Here is a 15,976-nt window from a genome sequence, read left to right as displayed (position 1 = left end):
TTTAGAACGGAGTTGAGGAGGAACTTCTTCACTCAAAGGGTGGTGAATCTCTGGAATTCTCTGCCCGTTGAAGTGGTGGAGGCTGCCTCGCTAAATATTCTTAAGAAGCGGGTTGATGGGTTCTTGATAAGAGAGGGGATTAAGGGTTATGGGGAGAGGGCGGGAAAGTGGAACTGAGCCACGACAGATCAGCCATGATCTTATTGAATGGTGGGGCAGGCTTGAAGGGCTAGATGGCCTACTCCTGCTCCTATTTCTTATGTTCTCTTATGTTCTTATGAAATTCTGTGCCTGCCCATCTCTGTACCCACCTTGCAACTGGAGCCAAAAATCTCAGCCCCAATTACTTGCTGGCAACAACATGCTATCAATTCTAATGGTGCAAACTGGGCCCAGATGGGATGCAGGAGACTGTGGAAACTGAAGCATAGTACAGCTAGGAAATGTGAGTTAAGTTATTGGAGAAGTTTACAAAGATTCAAATGGAGCCAAAAGAACAGTTGGAATTAAGCCTTGAGATGTTGTAGTCAATACTTGACATAGCTTGGACATGAAGATCCAGGCAACAGTAAAAACTGAGTGGGCAGAATTTGGGGCCAGGTGTCAGTACGATATTAGCAGAAACTCTCCATGTGGATTTGACCTGGGGAATGCCAGTTTTGTGCGCTTGATTTGTGTTTGACATAATTTGTGTTTGACATTTTTTAACCTTAACACAGGTTAATATTTCAGTGCAATATTGAGAGAGCTGCAGTCATTTCGGGAAAGATATTACACTGTCTCTTAAGGAGTCAAAACTGATCCTGTGGTACTACTTGCAGAACAGCACAATATGCTTCTCGCACTGTTACGACCAAGATTTAGCCTTCAACCAGCATTACAAAAATGGATTCTCTGTTAATTTGTCTGATTTCTGTATCTAAAACCTTGTAAGTGAATTGCCTATCATGTTTCTCTCCATTACAAAAGTGACTACAATCCAAAATGACTTCCTGACTGCAAAATGCTTTGGGACATGCTGAGAACATGAAAAATGCAAGCTCTTGTCTTTATATTTTTAACTAATCTTTTTCATCCTTTCCTCTCAAAGAGATTGGCTCTTGCCTGCGCAGTCCACCATCTCAGCCCTAATGCCTCACATTCAAAATTCACATCTGTGCGCTTCAATTCTTCTATAGCTATTCACCCCCTTTTCAATTTCTTTACTGTCTCCATCCTGACAGTTCCAAGTTAGTCTGACGTCAGATTTTTGTGTATTCCCTTCCATTCGCTCTGCCTTCAAAGACAACGCCTTTGGCCATTTGGCCTCATTTTCTGGAATCCATTTGTTAAAACTTTTAGCATTCATATTTTACATTCCTCCTTCAGGGCCCTCTAAGTCTCACCTCTTTAACAAAATCCTTTCCAATACCTTGAATTTGCATTTGTCTATTTCAATTATACCTCAATCAAGTATTTTTGGAAGGTATTTACATAAAAGCATTGATGATAGTGCCCATAATTTACCCATACATCATCTCCTTCCATCATCAGTTCTTTCATCCTTCCTCCCCCCAAAAAATATTCATTTAATAAATAAATTTGATTCCCTTTGTTATTTATCCTCATTTTCTTAAAATGCCATTATATTCTTTCAGGTCTGTCCAATTCTCACTTGGGCTTACTTCAATCTTTTATTATATGTTTCTGACCTGCTCTTTCTTTCCGTCCCAATTTTAGCTCTGTCCTAGTTCCCTGTTGCTCACTTCCTCTCCCAAATTTTAAACACAACTCCAGCATCTTTTCCGTCCCTGTCTTTTGGCCCATCTCCACCATATTCTATTTCCCTCTCTTCCTGGCTGCAGTCCAATTTCACTGCAGACATTTCCTTTCCTTTCCTAGCCTTGGCACAGGTCCATACATTCTTCTTTTCTTGGCCTTGCTCTGTTAGGCTCCTCCACTCTTCTTTCGCCCTCCCCCATCATTGTTCCACTTCATTATTTTACCCTCTCAGCTTCGACTTGTTGCCCTTTCATTTCTTTGAATCTGCACTCTCTCTGCATTCTCAAATTCTACCCACTGAGAGTTAACACAGCAACTGCGTAAAAAGCTCACAGGAAAGAAAATAACAGCAGAGGCAAGTAACAGATGGAGCAAAGAGAACCACAAGTTATAAAGTAAATCAAATAAAAATAACTACAGAAATAATTAACACAAACGATAAAAGAAAGGCTATGAAATGAAAGAAAGAAATGAGTCCAAAAAATGGCTGCTTAATGGAACAAAGACAAATCAAAAATATAAATCAGAAGAGTTTGGAAGGAAAACGATGCAAACCATTAGAATAGCAAACATCATTTCATTGTTATGTAAAATATGAAAACATATTTGTAAAATTATCCATTATATACTCATGTCCAAATCAGTTTCATGAAGGCTTCAACTGAATGTCTTTCAATTGTCAGTAATATTCCCTTACAACCCTAGACTTCTCTGCATCATTAAGAGAATTTTATGTAGGACAGGTTTCATTTTGTGTTTGAATATTAGCAAGAGCATTTCAAATGAAAAGCAGATGGTGTTACGGGAATTTAAGAATGTAACTTAGTCCTCCATTTCATCAACTGAATCGTAGTTTGACTATGTCAATGGGCATATGATTTTCAATGTAAAACACCTTCAATTCTTCTCTGAATTGCACCGTGAAAAATAAGAGTGAACAGATCTGTAATTTTTTTAAAAATGCTATGAACTCGTCTGGAGGAGGATGTTTTATATCAAGATTGTTAACCATTTAGGTTGAAGATGTTATTGCTAGAGTCTGTTTCTCTTTATTCATTTGTGAGACATGGGCATCGCTGGCTGGCCAGCATTTATTGCTCATCCCTAGTTGCCCGAGGGCAGTTGACAGTCAACCACATTGCTGTGGCTCTGGAGTCACATGTAGACCAGACCAAGTTAGGATGGCAGATTTCCTTCCCTAAAGGACATTAGTGAACCAGATGGGTTTTTCCGACAATCTTTAATGGTTTTATGATCATCCGTAGATTTTTAATTCCAGCTTTTTTTTTTATTGAATTTGAATTCCACCAACTGCTGTGGCAGGATTCGAACCCAAGTCCCCAGAACTTTCGCTGAGCTTCTGGATTAATAGTCTAGCAATGATACCATGAGGCCATCGCCTTGCCAGAATATTCCTATGACTATACCTACCTCTATTAGTGGCAGTGGCTGTTTTTTTTTGACAGTTACATATTTATTTGCTATAATCAAAGAGTTAATGGTAAGATTTCTGGTAACGTGCATGGAACCATGTCCACCAAATTTCTTGGTCTCACAACAGTGTGGTTCAGCAACAGCAAGGTCCTGTCCTATCCGAGGATATGCTTGATCTCTTTCTTGGAGACTTCATCCAAACATTTCTGGTAGTATGCCACCAATGCTTTAGAAACGGATTGACAGATAGCAAAGATTTGAGCAACACAACCACCGCCTTTCACATAAGCTCTAATATCCAATGCTGCAAATCTTTCCTCGCTCAACTGCAGAACTGGTTCCAGCAGTTTCTACTGTAAGTTTCTTGGTTCAATCTGTTCCAGAGGCCTTCCATTTACTTCAGTAAGGCCATTTCCTCTATCAGTTCTACTAATACCAAAGCTGTAATTTACAATAGGGCCTGGGTCTTCCTGCAATTCTACTGGCAATTACTTCAATTATATGGTGGCACAACGGTTAGAACTGCTGCCTCATGGCTCCAGGCAACTGGTTCAATTCCAGTTTCGGGTGTCTGTGTGGAGTTTGCATATTCTCCCCATGTCTGCGTGGATTGGGTTCTGGTTTCCTCCCACAGTCCAAATATGTGCAGGTTAGATGGATTGGCCACACTAAATTGACCCTTCGTGTCCCAAGATGTGTAGATTTGATGGATCAGCCTTGGTGAATGTGTGGGTTTTAAGGGATAGGAGAGAGAGCCTGGGCAAGATACTCTGTCAGAGAGATGGAGCAGACTTGATGGGCTGAATGGCCTGCTTTAACACTGTGGAGGTTCTATGGTATGTAAATAAAGAGGACCTAGCATCACGATGCTGGAATCACTTACGTTACATTCACAACATGCCACAGGGAGATTAGATATAGAATGTCAGCATTGGTTCCATGGTAGTACCCTCACTTCCAAGTCAGAGACTTGGAACAGTAAAATACAGAGAAGGCTACATTGTCAGACATGTTGGATTTTGAATGAAATGCTATGTCAAGGTCTCATCTGTCCTCTCAAATACAGTGGTAATTATTTAAAGAGCAGCAGGATATTCTCCAAAATGTTTCAGTTTATATTTATCCCTCACCATTACTGCTATTCTTGGCAACTCACTGAGTGCAGATTCTGGCAAATCTACATTGTTACCCAGCCTAACACCCTATTCCTGAGATTCATGCCCAAGCCTAAATGCAATGTTCCAGATGGGGGCTTTATGTAACAAGAACATGACTTTCTCCAATTTATATTCCAGCTCCCTTGAGAAAAAAGACCAATATTCCATCAGTGTTCTCCTGTGCAATGGTTTTTAGTGATTTAACTCCTTGGTCTCATTGAACATTTTCTTGTTCGCAATTTTAATAATGAAGTAGGAACTAGAGCAGTGTTCACTTTATAGTGTCTAAACATATGTCATTCTTTTTCTTTCCTTTTTTTTCCATGCTGTTAATATCCAGAGCTTATGGACTGGATTTTTGTCTTAGAGGCGGATAATGAGATTTGTGGAATTTCCTAGCCTGCCTGGGCAATAAGTGCCAACAAGGATGAGATTTTCATTCTGGATGTAGGATGGTAACAGTAGTTGGCCCGTTGCTCATGGAAAAAGTTCAGAGGCAGCCACAGAACTATCAATCAAGCAATGATTTTTCCAAGGGTGCAGCTGTTTCAACAGACTAATGAATGTCTGAGCTTTCAGCCAAGAATGCTTGATTTTCGGTTCTTGCTCTGAGATCTATTCTATCAATTGCACAATGTTTACTTACACAAGATAGGGAGATTTCAATTGCTTTCAGTTTCTGCCATAAATACTTTAAAGGAAGTGGATGATTTTGAAGGAAGCAGAAAGTTATGAATCAATGACTTTTTAAAAGCTTTTTCACACAACTTTGTTTTAACTAGAGTACAAATTGTATAATGAATGAATAGGCCTGGATGTACCATAATCTGATGTGGAGAGTATGAAGAACTGACAGATGGTAGAGGGCCACAGCTTTTCATGGAGGGTAGGAGGACATAACTTGGCAAGGAGGGCATAAGTAGGACTTTTTAACAAACCTTTGAAAATATTTCCTCATCAAGACTATAGGTCATAGCAGCTCTGAGGGGCCATGAACCATGAGTCCTTTAAAAGCTGACCCAACGCCATGAAAATTATGGGGGAGAAGGAAATGCCTATCCCGCTATGAAGCCCAATCAAATTAGAATGCAAGGTCTGGGCTTGTAACTGCACCAGCCCACACCCTTAAACTGCATTGCCAAAATTTAGGGGCATTGGGAATAGGGTTGGAAATCCTGAAATTGGATCCTATACAACACTTTTTCACCTCCACGGATTCTTCCTGACTCTATGAAAATCCACCCTTTTATCTCTTATTTATACTGAGAATGCTCACATTAAACAGGTCAATCATGGACATGACAATTAGTCATTATGGCCAAATTTACAAAACCAACTTGAAAGTTATAGAATTGCTTGAGCTCTTTCACAGAGGTGCAGGGGAAGAAACTTGTTTTTTTTTTAAAAGAGAGTTTAAGAAGTAGTGAAGGAGCAATTCTGTATATACGGTCACATATCACAGTGGATGGAGTAGGCTCAATGGACCAACTACCAACTTCTCTTTTCAGAAGCTTCCACTCATTGCAGGTCATGCACGTATGTAGACATGAAAAGATTGGGCTAAGCTCTGATATTCCATACAATCAATTACATTACAATGATCTAATGAGTGAGGCACTGAAAATTTAGCCCAGCATGCAGAATTGAAAAAATGAAATGAGAGAAAAAAATAAGAGCGTGAAGTAAGTCATTCTCTCCTACTAAATGTCTTTCTAAAATAGTGCTATTCTCCAACATCTAGACAGTGATTTTAACTCTACCTGGCCTGACAAAATCAAGCGGATGGACAGTGGAATCACCCAGGTTAATTATCTACCAGAAAGCCATTTGAACAGGTTCTCCTCAGGAGGAGCAAGGACGCTTTGTCAATGCTGGCACAGTTCATCAATGCAGATACATGTTGGATCTTCAATTTTAATGGAAGTGGGAATGGGAAAACTACCACATCTTCTTCACCAGTGGTAGGCAGCTAGGATCTCCTGAGGAGGAGCTCCAAAATGATCCCTTGTGGGGCTTGCAGGAGGAGAGTATGGCCAGATGTAAAGGGCACTCTTGAAAAGACAGTCACTAATTTTTCTTGGTGAGTACTGAGGAAATAATTGTTTCCTGTAAGTGGTAGGACAAACTATCACTTGGAAACCAAAAATACCATTTCATATTAACACTATCAGCAACTACCTGCAGACAGTCCAGCCCTGGAAAATCAAACAAATAGATTTTTAAATTCTGTATTGAAATGTAGAGCACCTTTTTATGATGAATGGTTGCTATGAGCCAGGCATCAGTCCCCTGATGACAACAGTTTCAAATTGAATTCTAAATAGCAAATGTGCGAGATGGGGGAAATTCATTTGGGAATCTTGTTCAATTAAAATTACAAATTCTACCAACATCATACAGTTTACATTGATCTGAATAATGTCAGGGTCAGAACCATTGCAGCCTTTCTCTTGGGCACTTTACAATGGCTGCTAATTTTATAATTTTCTTCAAAAAGTGCAAAAACCACCCAGTTCCTACTCACTCATATCAGCTCAGTGCTGAATCAGAGATCATAGCCAATGGAAAAGCTTACTCATTGCCATGGTAACTTGCCTGACAAGTGAATATGCTCAGTGCCTGACATTTCTTAACAATACTGAACTTTACGCTTGCTTCAGGAAGATTACAGTCAGCCATTACCATCTAATTTCAGGATGTATATCATTCAAACAGATTAAATGCACAGAATGTTTGATATGTTTAAATTGCTTTAAAGACAATTTTTTAAAAATCAGCTAAATTTGTGACTCTGCTAAGTTATTGTTCTTGTCTTTTGCTATTTTGCTGCTACTACAGTCTAATTTACCTACCACATTTGCCGATTTTCAAATGTCAACAAGCTCCTACCCCACAGCTTCGAACTCAATTTTTTATTATTCACTCGTGGGACACGGGCATTGCTGGCTGGCCAGTGTTTATTGCCCATTCCTAGTTACCTGAGGGCAGCTGAGAGTCAACCATATTGCTGTGGTTCTTGAGTCACACATAGGCCAGACCAGGTACGGACAGCAGATTTCCTTCCCTAAAAGGACATTAGTGAACTAGATGGATTTTTCTGACAAGTGACAATGTTTCTTGATCATCAGTAGATTCTTAACTCAAGATATGTTCTATTGAATTCAAATTCCACTGTCTGCTGTGGCGGGATTTGAACCCAGATTCCCAAAATATTAGCTGAGTCCCTGGATTAATAGTCTAGCGATAATACCACTTAGCCATCGCCTCCCCTTAATCATGCACCAATTTTAACTGCAGGACTTCAGGTTTTGGCATGCAAGTAATGGTGTGAAATAACAATTCACATAGTGCCCCAAAAATGAAGGCCTGCATGTTGCACTCTGCCAGCTGCATTCCCACCCATTGTACCAACAGCAGGTAAATGACAGAATTGTCTGCTAGGCTGTCTTGCAATAATCCTGGGATAGGGAGCAAGACCGGGGGAGTGGCATGGTGGCACAGCTGCTGCCTCACAGTGCTAGGGACCTGGGTTCAATTCCTGGCTTGGGTCACTGTCTGTGCAAAGTTTGCAAGTTCTCCCTGTATTTGCGAGAGTTTCCTCCGGGTGCTTCGATTTCCTCCCACAATCTGAAAGGCGTGCTGGTTAGGGGCATTGGCCATGCTAGATTCTCACCTCAGTGTACCCGAACAGGCGCCAGAGTTTGGCAGCTAGAAGATTTTCACAGTAACTTAATTGCGTTGTTAATGTATGCCTACTTGTGTGGCTAACAAATAAAAAAGGGGAGAGGGGAGTGAGGTTTTACTTGTGTGTTTGGGATGTGCATTCCTGTCTCCTACCATTCTTCCTGAGAACAGTTAATTCCAAGAAGTCATACATTAGAATCATACAGTTTGACAATAAAAGTTACAGGTCAGCAGCGCATATCAGGCATATGTCAGGGAACTCCACTGAGATCAATTTGCAAGCAACAGACCTTGCAGCTCAGAGGAACAAAAGAGAGGTTTCAAAGCCACACCAGGAGCTAAGACTAGGAGATGTTTCTTAATAGGGCTTACCACTGTAAAGTCTCTAATATGCGGAGGCTCGGATCACTGCACAAAGGGAGATATCCTGTCCTCTAGGTTTAACATCATAAATGGATCTATAATATGCTTATGATTTTGCTGCACTGAATGCAAGTAATCTTCATCCAATGTCTACAGCTTCGCATTATGCTGCTGCCAACACTCCACTTGAATGTCTGCGCCCTCTGAGCATTTTTAAATGCTCTCAACTGTCACTTCAACAAACTATCAGCGGGTCTGACCAACATCTGTATCGACCAGACTCTGCAGAATTGCCAGGCAACGTGGTTCGGGTTTGAATATTGTCAGAAATCTCGTGACTGAGAACATTTTCGTTGCACTTTGGGAAGAAAACAGCTGCAACATTTAAATACATGGATCTGGCATCGCAATTAGGAAAGCACCATCTCCTGAGTAACAGCATGTTCTGTGCAGCATGGTTCCTGCCATCACCTCCATACTACAGCTCGAATGCTTGAAATCTGTTACAATCCTCATCCCACTGAATAAACAGGAGCTCCATATGGGCAAGATAATAAATGCTGTGACTAATCTTTTACACAAAGCAACTTTAGTATAATCCAGCTCTAATATTAGAGTTTTTTTTGGGGGGGCAAGAAATAATAATTATTTGAGCAGAAAGCTGCTACTTTGAGTCAACGATTACTTGGAAGTAGATTTCCAGAATTACAGACACTAATTCCAGATTCACCAACATTATTTTCCCCATGAGTGAATAGGCCATATTTTTCCAAGTGAATACTCAGACACCTAAGCTGTCATCCTGAGGTGTACAAGGATGTTTTAATTAGGCAGTGCAATGCAGGAGAATTTTGAGGATGCACCACGTAATTATTAAATCACATATTAACATGTCACTGCATATTAATTGTGCCCCAAGAAACCAAAATTTTCACTGACTGGTTATTAAAATTAATTTTAATGAGCATTTAAAATGGTGATTAGGTCCTAAACATAAGCTGTGATGCAAAGAGGTCGTGACTGAATACCCACTTATCATTGCACATTCCTCAATCCTTTCTCTCCCCATGTATCTAATCCCCAAGTAATACTGTGTGTTTGCATGGCCTTCTGCGGTAATTCAAAATCATGGGCTGGATTTTCCTGGCCCTGTACAGACGCACGCTTCCTGGAAAAATGGCAGCAACACTGAGGAGCTGGACATGCCCTCTGTTTCCAGTGTCTCCGATTTTCACAAAGGCAGGGGGAAGTGCAGCCTTCAAACTCACTTGCACTCCCAAACCAGCCAGTTAAAGTTGTTACAGGCTCGTTAAAAGCCCAACTCTTTAACCTCTGGAAATTGTCATGGGGCAGCCAGCTGCAGGCAGATGAAGGCCATGTCATGGGCAATTTATGGAGGTGAGAAAAGTAAGTGGGAGCAATCTTCCATCTGCCATCATCGATGGCATGATCCCCCTGCCCTACACCAACACGTCGCCTGCATTAGGTCATCAGGACCATCCCGATGAGTTCCCTGGCAGACCCTTTATGCTGTCCCCCATTGCACAACTGCCCCTGCACGCCCCTCCCTTGCACAATCCATAACCCTGCAAACTCCCATCATCGTGCACACACCTAACCCCTGATCATAGCCTCATCCCATTAAGCCCCACCGCACTCAGGTCACACCCCTGGCACTGCCCCTGTACACTTATGGTGCCCAACTTCTGAGCACCATGTAAGGTGCAGCTGGAAATAGTTGCCGATCCCTCAGAAACCAAGGACACTGATGATGAGGAGCAGCAGCCGGCACAGGAAAGACACAGTGTCAGGCATCAGGAGAAGAGGGACAGGGCATCATGTGAGAAGGAGACATGGTCCACAGCATTGGATCTACGGGGGAGGCAAAGTGATCTGTAGGTGACTGAGAACTGGTGCCCAAGGAGAAGGTGGACCTTTGTGGCATTTCACACCCAGGTGATAAATGCCCTCTTCTGAGGCAGGACAAAACATCAGATTCACAATTAAAGTGGCAGTGCAGTCTCATACAGGTCAGTGGATCCGCTGTCCTGAAATACCCTCCCACAAGGGTGTTGGTCATTGTTGTTGTCTGCTGTGATCTCCATAACTTGGCCCTCCACAGAAACGTGGACTTCTGGCCCTCGGAGATGACAGTTCATTGGGGGGGGGCGGGTGGAGCAGAGGCATATTTAAAAATGAGGGGTCAATCTGATGAAGTTACAATACTTGCGTGTCAAACAGAGGAAGTAGCATACATGTGATAGACAGAGCTCAGCGATCAGCTCTGCAATCCTGCCACAGCCAGTAATGAATGGTGGTGCATAATTAAACAACTAACCAGAGGAGGATACTCCACAAATACCCCCATCCTCAACGATGGGGGAGCCCAGTACGCCAGTGTAAAAGGCAAAGCTGAAGTATTTGCAACAACCTTCAGCCAGAAATGCCGACTGGATGATTCATCTCGACCTCGTCCTGCAGTCCCCAGCGTCACAGATGCCAATCTTCAGTTAATTTGTTTCACTCCACATGATATCATGGAACAGCTAAAGGCTCTGAATATTGCAAAGTCTATGGGCTCTGATAACATTCCAGCAACAGTACTGAAGATTGGTGCTCCAGAACTAGAGGCTAGCCCGTAACCAAGCCTTTCCAGTGTAACTACAAAACTGGCCTCCACCCAGCAATATAGAAAATTGCCCCAAGTATATCCTGTCCAAACAAAGCAGGACAAATCCAACCTAGCAAATTATCACCCCACCAAGTCTAGTATCGATCATCAGCAAAGTTATGTAAAGTGTTATCAAAAGTGCCTTCAAATGGTACTTACTCAGCAATAAGCTGCTAACCGATGCTCAGTTTGAGGCAATTAAATTCCGATTTTCATTACAACTTTGGTCCAAACATGGACAAAAGAGCTGAATTCAAGAAGTGAGAGCAACTGCCCTTGATATCAGGGCAGCATTTGACAGAGTATGGCATCAAGGAGCCCTTGAAAAACTGGAGTTAATGGGAATTAAGGGGAAAACACCCCATTGGTTGGAGTCATATGTAGCACAATTGTGATTGATGGTTATCAATAACTTCTTAGGCTCAACCAGCTTCAGCTGCCTCATCAATGACCTTCTTTATTTTGTTAGAAGTGGGGATGTTTGCTGTTGATTGCACAGTGTTCAGCATTATTTGCATCAAAGGCCAGAAACCCTGCAGCGAGTAACTCATCTCCTGACTTCCCAAAGCCTGTCCATCATCCACAAGGCACAAGTCAGAAGTGTGATGGAATATTCTCCACTTGCCTGGAGGAACACAGCTCCAACAACACTTAAGAAGCTCATCACCATCCAGAACAAAGTAGCTTGCTTAGAAGTCACTCTATCCACCACTTTAAACATTTACTTCCTCTACCACCAAATCACACTGGCAACAGTGGATATTATCTACCACAATGCATTGTCTCCTTCAACGGCACCTTCTAAATCCATAACCTCTACCACCCTGAAGGACAAGGGAGCAGGTTTATGGGTACACTACCACCTTCAATTTCCCCTCTGAGCCACTCCCCATCCTGACCTGGAACTACATCATTCCTTCTCTGTTGCTGGGTCAAAAATCTTGGAACTCCCTCCTTCCTACAAAGGGTGCACCAACACCACATGGAATGCAGAAGTTCAATAAGGCAGCTCATCATCACCTTCTCAAGGGCAGTTAAGGAATGGCAATTGATGCTTGTCCAGCCTGTGACACCCACATCCCACGAACAAATTAAAAAAAAGGAGGTATTGATTCATTTTGGTAGGAGAAACTTGAATGTGGATTACAGGGTCAATGGCAGGGTTCTGAAGAACGTGGAGGAACAGAGAGATCTTGGGATTCATAACCACAGATCTCTGAAGGTTGCCACTCAAGTGGATAGAGCCATGAAGAAGACTTATAGTGTGTTAGTGTTTATTAACAGGGGGTTTGAGATTAAGAGCTGTGGGGTTATGCTGCAACTGTACCGGACCTTGGTGAGACCATATTTGGAATATTGTGCGCAGTTCTGGTCACCTCAGTATAAGGAGGATGTGGAAACATTGGAGAGAGTGCAGAGGAGATTTACCAGGATGCTGCCTGGTTTGGAGGGTAGGTATTATGAGAAAAGGTTGAAGGATCTGGGGCTTTTCTCTTTAGAGCGGAGGAGAATGAGAGGCGACTTAATAGAAGTTTATAAGATGATAAGGGGGATAGACAGAGTGGGTGTTCAGAGACTATTTCCTTGGGTGGATGTAGCTGTTACTAGGGGGCATAACTATAAGGTTCATGGTGGGAGATATAGGAGTGCTGTCCAGAGTAGATTCTTTACTCAGAGTGGTTGGGATGTGGAATGCACTGCCTGCTGTGATAGTGGAGTCGGACACTTCAGGAACTTTTAAGCGGTTACTGGATAGGCACATGGAGCACACCAGAATGATAGGGAGTGGGATAGCTTGATCTTGGGTTTGGACATAGCTCGGCACAACATCAAGGGTCGAAGGGCCTGTACTGTGCTGTACTGTTCTATGTTTCTATGTCTATGTTTTCTATGGAGGCAGAAAGAGATGATGCTGAACACAAATTTCCCTGCTGTGTAAGGAGATGGCCTTCTCCTGATACTCCCAAGAAAGGGACCTCTCTCCACTCCCTTATGGGTGCCAGGCCTCCAGTTCCTTAGTTACACCTCACTTCCCTAAGGTGCAGAGGCAGGCTTTGGCACACTCAGTACAACTAGCAGCCTCAGTGGCGGTCACCTTAGGTATCTGAAATCTGCCCCCATTCCTGTCCCCACTAGTTTTAATTAGACAGGCAATCTGTCTCCAAATCAATGAAGGGCTCACCACTGAGAAAATCCAAAACACACTCAATTTCCCACTGGAGGTGGGTTTCTGATAGAAAAACAACCCAGTTCATTGTCCAGCCTCGATGGTGAAAATCTAGCCCCACAAATCAATTGGGAGTTTAAGTGATTAGATTACATTATATTGTTTTTCTTCACTCAATTTTTATTTTCAGTTTGTGTCCCTTGGAATTTGAATCTTTCGTCATATTTGAGGTTTCCATGAATCATACCTGTTCCTAATCTGGAAGCATTGATGAGAATGCCATAAAACCTTTCACTAAAAATTTCCTTTGGCCTTCCTCATTATTAAGTCCAGGGACAAAGGATAGGATAAAAAATGATGGGATTCAGAAAATTAAAATTTCAATAAACTCCAAAAAGGAAACAGAAGAAACATGCAAGGCTACATGCTTCCAACTTACTCCAAATACTGTTGCCAATGCAATATCCTTCATACAATGAAACCAAAAAAAACTAAGCCTTTATTTAGGTATAGTACTTAATCTAAATGAATAATTGTATTCCTTATATTTGCATATCATCATCTCTTCTTATTTTGTATCAGCATGTTCTGCTGTCTTCCTATTTGATCAGATAATCTTGGATGATGTTAGAATAATTCATTTCACAGCACGAAGGGATGCAACCAAATAACGCAGGAATTCATCTTTCATTTGTCTTTTTGAGCAAAGATAGATGCAATATATTTAGTAAAAGTGCATCCTAATAGTTTTCTATTTTAGTACAAGATGTTTTGGCTCATCACATTATGGCCAAAATTTTATGTTGCGCAGGCCTGGAAACTCTTGACCTGGAAACACAAAATCACATAAGGCGTCAGATGCATGCCCTAACATCATCGCATTCTTGTGTGATAATTTGGTCAGTGCGCACAGGCGTGAGCACCCGCCAACTATAAAGAAGCCAATTTAAATTTAACCCTGAGGAGGCGTGGTAGTGTAGTGGTATTGTCGGGAGACTAGTAATCCAGAGACTCGGGGTAATGTTTGGAGGACCCAAGTTCCCAATATGGCAGATGATGAAATTTGAATTCAATAAAAATCTGGAATTAAGGGTGTAACAATGACCATGAAACCATTGGCCATTGTCGTAAAAACCCATCTGATTAACTAATGTCCTTCAGGGAAGGAAATCTGTCATCCTTGCCTGGCCTGGCCTACACCTGACTCCAGAGCCACAGCAATGTGGTTAACTCTTGAATGCCCTCAGGAATGGGCAATAAGTGCTGGCCCAGCCAGCGATGCTCACATTCCATGAACAAATCAGCACTTGACTGGTATTTTATATGGTCTGTCTGTCTTTACGGTTGGCAGGCAGGCTGATTGGCCAAGCAGCCCTAACGTCTAAACTGCAACTTCAATCCAGGGTGGGATGAAAGATCAGATAAAATAAAATTAACATGTGTGTCTGGACTCTGAGATCTGTGTGTGAGTGTGCTGTCGAGACACTCATGGCATAGGTTTTCCACTGATATTTATTTTCCACAGGTCATCAGCTTCCTGAGACATCTTGACAATAACTGCCCCACTGAGGGAGCACATTGAAAGCAGCAGACCTCATCTTCCCTTTTCTTAGTGCCTTCCCCCACTCCTGCCCTCCCTAGCAGCTGTCAGCCTTTCACAGAGCGCTTTTCACATTGGATGGCCATTACTTGGCCAGCCAGTGTAATATTGCATTAATTATGTGATCTTGAGCGAGAGCGGGTTTCACACCTGCTCCCGCCTACGCCAACATTGGGCACACCTCAAACATAAAATTCAGGCCTCTAATTCTGTATTGAACATACCTACAAATCTAGGCAAACTATGATTGCCACATACAATTCATTTTTTTAATTCTGTCACAAAATCAATGGGACATAATTCTCTTCAGGAAACAAGGGGGAAAAAAATCAGAGCATTAATTGCCTAGCTTGTCCTTGGATATATCATAGACATGGCAAAACAGCAACTGCAGAAACCTGGGAGCCAACTGCCAATCAACACCGACAAATTAGGTAATGGTTCATGGCAAATGAAGTTTGAGGCACAGGAAGATAAGGTAACTTTAAAATAAAAGCCAGAGATTAAATTCCGATTCAAGTAATGCAATTGCTATTTGAGATTTGTCAAAAACACTTTGGGAATTAGACAAAGAAAGCAGAAGAGGAGAATTGAAAGACTTGTTGGTTAGGTGCTTTGGTCTTGCTAAATTCTCTTTCAGTACACCCAAATAGGCGCTGGAGGGGATTTTCACAGTAACTTCATTGTATTGTCAATGTAGGCCTACTTGTGATACTAATAAATAAACTTAAAAATTAATTATCTTGAAAGTCATCATTAAGTTCAAAGAAGGATGAGCACAGTTTCAATTCAGGTTCAAGTGGACAAACATTCATTGTAAATACAGTTCTTACTTCAGCCCTAATAGAGCAATCTTCCACGGACACACCATAACCTACGTTCCAATAAACTGCTCCAGAAATGTAACAACACTGGCCCTTCATCACCAGAGTTGATATGAAGAAATCCATTTTAACAGTGCAAAAGGAAAGAAATATCATTTCTTGGAAGGAAAACTGGAAAGATTGCCTGATTTTGTGACAAGATATCATAATCCAGTAACACAGAGCTATTTGAGTCATGAACAGATGGGTTTGTGAACAAATAAACATTTGCCAGTGAAAGCCCTTTAAAATTTATTCTTGTGTAAGGAAACTTAT

Source organism: Carcharhinus amblyrhynchos, chromosome 9, assembly GCF_965287045.1.
Source record: "Carcharhinus amblyrhynchos chromosome 9, sCarAmb.v2.hapA, whole genome shotgun sequence".
In the NCBI taxonomy this organism is placed as follows: Eukaryota; Metazoa; Chordata; class Chondrichthyes; order Carcharhiniformes; family Carcharhinidae; genus Carcharhinus; species Carcharhinus amblyrhynchos.
This window is presented reverse-complemented; position numbering follows the sequence as displayed.